The sequence below is a fragment of the Procambarus clarkii genome, chromosome 51 (genome assembly GCF_040958095.1).
Source record: "Procambarus clarkii isolate CNS0578487 chromosome 51, FALCON_Pclarkii_2.0, whole genome shotgun sequence".
NCBI lineage: Eukaryota > Metazoa > Arthropoda > Malacostraca > Decapoda > Cambaridae > Procambarus > Procambarus clarkii.
Genome location: NC_091200.1, coordinates 7,807,565 through 7,813,890, shown reverse-complemented (window position 1 = coordinate 7,813,890; position 6,326 = coordinate 7,807,565).

Sequence of the window (6,326 nt, the reverse complement as noted above, 5' to 3'; positions counted from 1 at the left end):
ACCCTGCGTCATGTTGCTGCACCCTGCGTCATGTTGCTGCACCATGCGTCATGTTGCTGCACCCTGCGTCATGTTGCTGCACCCTGCGTCATGTTGCTGCACCCTGCGTCATGTAGCTGCACCCTGCGTCATGTAGCTGCACCCTGCGTCATGTAGCTGCACCATGCGTCATGTAGCTGCACCATGCGTCATGTAGCTGCACCATGCGTCATGTAGCTGCACCATGCGTCATGTAGCTGCACCATGCGTCATGTTGCTGCACCCTGCGTCATGTAGCTGCACCATGCGTCATGTAGCTGCACCATGCGTCATGTTGCTGCACTCTGCGTCATGTTGCTGCACCATGCGTCATGTAGCTGCACCATGTATCATGTAGCTGCACCCTGCGTCATGTAGCTGCACCATGTATCATGTAGCTGCACCCTGCGTCATGTAGCTGCACCATGTATCATGTAGCTCCACCCTGCGTCATGTAGCTGCACCATGCATCATGTAGCTGCACCATGTATCATGTAGCTGCACCATGTATCATGTAGCTGCACCATGCATCATGTAGCTGCACCATGCATCATGTAGCTGCACCATGTATCATGTAGCTGCACCATGTATCATGTAGCTGCACCATGTATCATGTAGCTGCACCATGTATCATGTAGCTGCACCCTGCATCATGTAGCTGCACCATGTATCATGTAGCTGCACCATGTATCATATAGCTGCACCATGCATCATGTAGCTGCACCATGTATCATGTAGCTGCACCCTGCGTCATGTAGCTGCACCATGTATCATGTAGCTGCACCCTGCGTCATGTAGCTGCACCATGTGTCATTTAGCTGCACCATGCATCATGTAGCTGCACCATGTATCATGTAGCTGCACCATGTATCATGTAGCTGCACCATGTAGCTGCACCCTGCATCATGTAGCTGCACCCTGCATCATGTAGCTGCACCATGTATCATGTAGCTGCACCATACATCATGTAGTTGCACCATGCATCATGTAGCTGCACCTTGCATCATGTTGCTGCACCATGTAGCTGCACCCTGCATCATGTTGCTGCACCATGTATCATGTAGCTGCACCCTGCATCATGTAGCTGCACCATGTATCATGTAGCTACACCATGCATCATGTAGCTGCACCATGCATCATGTAGCTGCACCGTGCATCATGTAGCTGCACCATGTATCATGTAGCTGCATCATGTATCATGTAGCTGCACCCTGCATCATGTAGCTGCACCATGTATCATGTAGCTGCATCATGTAGCTGCACCATGTATCATGTAGCTGCATCATGTAGCTGCACCATGTAGCTGCACCCTGCATCATGTAGCTGCACCATGTATCATGTAGCTGCACCATGCATCATGTAGCTGCACCATGCGTCATGTACCTGCACCATGTATCATGTAGCTGCACCATGCATCATGTAGCTGCACCCTGCGTCATGTAGCTGCACCATGTATCATGTAGCTGCACCCTGCGTCATGTAGCTGCACCATGTATCATGTAGCTGCACCATGTATCATGTAGCTGCACCATGCATCATGTAGCTGCACCATGTATCATGTAGCTGCACCATGTATCATGTAGCTGCACCATGCATCATGTAGCTGCACCATGTATCATGTAGTTGCACCATGTATCATGTAGCTGCACCATGTATCATGTAGCTGCACCATGTATCATGTTGCTGCACCCTGCGTCATGTAGCTGCACCATGTATCATGTAGCTGCACCCTGCGTCATGTAGCTGCACCATGTATCATGTAGCTGCACCATGTATCATGTAGCTGCACCACGTATCATGTAGCTGCACCCTGCGTCATGTAGCTGCACCATGTATCATGTAGCTGCACCATGTATCATGTAGCTGCACCATGCATCATGTAGCTGCACCATGTATCATGTAGCTGCACCCTGCGTCATGTAGCTGCACCATGTATCATGTAGCTGCACCCTGCGTCATGTAGCTGCACCATGTATCATGTAGCTGCACCATGTATCATGTAGCTGCACCACGTATCATGTAGCTGCACCATGCATCATGTAGCTGCACCATGTATCATGTAGCTGCACCATGTATCATGTAGCTGCACCATGCAGCTGCACCATGTATCATGTAGCTGCACCCTGCGTCATGTAGCTGCACCATGTATCATGTAACTGCACCATGTATCATGTAGCTGCACCCTGCGTCATGTAGCTGCACCATGTATCATGTAGCTGCACCATGTATCGTGTAGCTGCACCACGTATCATGTAGCTGCACCATGCATCATGTAGCTGCACCATGTATCATGTAGCTGCACCACGTATCATGTAGCTGCACCATGCATCATGTAGCTGCACCATGTATCATGTAGCTGCACCATGTATCATGTAGCTGCACCATGCATCATGTAGCTGCACTATGTATCATGTAGCTGGACCCTGCGTCATGTAGCTGCACCCTGCGTCATGTAGCTGCACCCTGCATCATGTTGCTGCACCCTGCGTCATGTAGCTGCACCATGCATCATGTTGCTGCACCCTGCGTCATGTAGCTGCACCCTGCATCATGTAGCTGCACCATGTATCATGTAGCTGCACCCTGCGTCATGTAGCTGCACCCTGCATCATGTAGCTGCACCATGCGTCATGTAGCTGCACCCTGCGTCATGTAGCTGCACCATGCATCATGTAGCTGCACCCTGCGTCATGTAGCTGCACCCTGCATCATGTTGCTGCACCCTGCATCATGTTGCTGCACCATGTATCATGTAGCTGCACCCTGCGTCATGTAGCTGCACCATGCGTCATGTTGCTGCACCCTGCGTCATGTAGCTGCACCCTGCATCATGTAGCTGCACCATGCGTCATGTTGCTGCACCCTGCGTCATGTAGCTGCACCATGCATCATGTTGCTGCACCCTGCGTCATGTAGCTGCACCCTGCATCATGTTGCTGCACCATGTATCATGTAGCTGCACCATGCATCATGTTGCTGCACCCTGCGTCATGTAGCTGCACCATGCATCATGTTGTTGCACCCTGCGTCATGTTGCTGCACCCTGCGTCATGTTGCTGCACCATGCATCATGTAGCTGCACCATGCATCATGTTGCTACATCCTGCGTCATGTAGCTGCACCCTGCGTCATGTTGCTGCACCATGCGTCATGTTGCTGCACCATGCGTCATGTTGCTGCACCATGCGTCATGTAGCTGCACCATGCATCATGTTGCTACATCCTGCGTCATGTAGCTGCACCCTGCGTCATGTTGCTGCACCATGCGTCATGTTGCTGCACCATGCGTCATGTAGCTGCACCATGCATCATGTTGCTACATCCTGCGTCATGTAGCTGCACCATGTATCATGTAGCTGCACCATGCGTCATGTAGCTGCACCATGCATCATGTTGCTGCACCATGCGTCATGTAGCTGCACCCTGCGTCATGTAGCTGCACCATGCGTCATGTTGCTGCACCCTGCGTCATGTTGCTGCACCATGCATCATGTTGCTGCACCATGCGTCATGTAGCTGCACCCTGCGTCATGTAGCTGCACCATGCGCCATGTAGCTGCACCATGCGTCATGTAGCTGCACCATGCGTCATGTAGCTGCACCATGCATCATGTTGCTGCACCCTGCGTCATGTAGCTGCACCATGCGTCATGTTGCTGCACCATGCATCATGTTGCTGCACCCTGCGTCATGTAGCTGCACCGTGCATCATGTAGCTGCACCATGCGTCATGTAGCTGCACCATGCATCATGTTGCTGCACCCTGCATCATGTAGCTGCACCATGCATCATGTAGCTGCACCATGCGTCATGTAGCTGCACCATGTATCATGTAGCTGCACCATGCGTCATGTAGCTGCACCATGCGTCATGTAGCTGCACCTTGCGTCATGTAGCTGCACCATGCGTCATGTTGCTGCACCCTGCGTCATGTTGCTGCACCCTGCGTCATGTTGCTGCACCCTGCGTCATGTAGCTGCACCCTGCGTCATGTAGCTGCACCATGCGTCATGTTGCTGCACCCTGCGTCATGTAGCTGCACCATGCATCATGTTGCTGCACCCTGCGTCATGTAGCTGCACCATGCATCATGTAGCTGCACCATGCGTCATGTAGCTGCACCATGCATCATGTTGCTGCACCATGCGTCATGTAGCTGCACCATGCATCATGTAGCTGCACCCTGCGTCATGTAGCTGCACCCTGCGTCATGTAGCTGCACCATGCGTCATGTAGCTGCACCATGCGTCATGTAGCTGCACCCTGCGTCATGTAGCTGCACCATGCGTCATGTTGCTGCACCCTGCGTCATGTTGCTGCACCCTGCGTCATGTAGCTGCACCATGCGTCATGTTGCTGCACCATGCGTCATGTAGCTGCACCATGCGTCATGTAGCTGCACCCTGCGTCATGTAGCTGCACCATGCGTCATGTTGCTGCACCCTGCGTCATGTTGCTGCACCCTGCGTCATGTTGCTGCACCCTGCGTCATGTAGCTGCACCATGCGTCATGTAGCTGCACCATGCGTCATGTTGCTGCACCCTGCGTCATGTAGCTGCACCATGCGTCATGTTGCTGCACCCTGCGTCATGTAGCTGCACCATGCGTCATGTTGCTGCACCATGCGTCATGTAGCTGCACCCTGCGTCATGTAGCTGCACCCTGCGTCATGTAGCTGCACCCTGCATCATGTAGCTGCACCATGCGTCATGTAGCTGCACCCTGCGTCATGTAGCTGAACCATGCATCATGTAGCTGCACCATGCGTCATGTTGCTGCACCCTGCGTCATGTAGCTGCACCATGCGTCATGTTGCTGCACCCTGCGTCATGTAGCTGCACCATGCGTCATGTTGCTGCACCATGCGTCATGTAGCTGCACCCTGCGTCATGTAGCTGCACCATGCGTCATGTTGCTGCACCCTGCGTCATGTAGCTGCACCATGCGTCATGTTGCTGCACCATGCGTCATGTAGCTGCACCCTGCGTCATGTAGCTGCACCATGCGTCATGTTGCTGCACCATGCGTCATGTAGCTGCACCCTGCGTCATGTAGCTGCACCATGCGTCATGTTGCTGCACCCTGCGTCATGTAGCTGCACCATGCGTCATGTTGCTGCACCATGCGTCATGTAGCTGCACCATGCGTCTTGTAGCTGCACCCTGCGTCATGTAGCTGCACCATGCATCATGTAGCTGCACCATGCGTCATGTTGCTGCACCCTGCGTCATGTAGCTGCATCATGCGTCATGTTGCTGCACCCTGCGTCATGTAGCTGCACCCTGCGTCATGTAGCTGCACCATGCGTCATGTTGCGGCACCCTGCGTCATGTAGCTGCACCATGCGTCATGTTGCTGCACCCTGCGTCATGTAGCTGCACCATGCGTCATGTTGCTGCACCATGCGTCATGTAGCTGCACCCTGCGTCATGCAGCTGCACCCTGTACCCTGATACACTAATGATTCGTGTTGAACTTCTTATGGTGAGTTAGTTTTGGCTTGATCAGGTTGGAGCATTGATTGTTTTTATGAAGCCTGGCTTTGTTGGTGCTGGCGAGGGACTGGGGGAGAGGGCGAGTCCTGCGCGGGAGGTTGTGGCTTGGAGATATTATTTTTTTTTTTTGTATATTAAGTTTACCAGAAACGTGACCATCCATTTATACAATGGTAATCAGCATATATACATTTTCTTCTGGTCTTCATGGACACCTTAGAGTTCTGTTCGTATTTAGTGTAGGGAAGTTCTCACCCCGAAAGCCACAGGTGACTGAAATGCTTCTGCAATGGTAGCCAACATAGATACATTCTCGCCTGTTCTACATAGACAGGGGAAGAAATGTGTTCTCTACTTGGTTATCGAATATTCAACCACAGAATGTGAATGAGATAAGTTACAAATGCAAATTGCAATTCTAACCAGCATATATATATATTTTTCGTCTTCTACACAACAGGACAAAAGAGATACTATAGTGCATAGTGAGTTCTTGAGCACTCAACCACAGATGTGGGATTTAAAGCACCTTTACAAGCTCAAAATATAATTACACCACAAATATTACATAATTGTTGCATTACGCAGCGTCTCTTGGGAGGAGATCCAGTACGTCACATGTTGCAGTATTGAGACTATATACAGGGAGGAGGGGTGTGGGCCGGGCCGGGTCGGTGGGTGGTGGAGGCTGGCCCAGCAAGTGACTTTTCCACGTTGCCTTAGGGTCAGACGGTGCGATGAGTCGCCGCCAGGAGCGCTCTTGGGTGTGAGTCGCGCACACATCACAGCACATCAAGGTCATCCCGTCGACG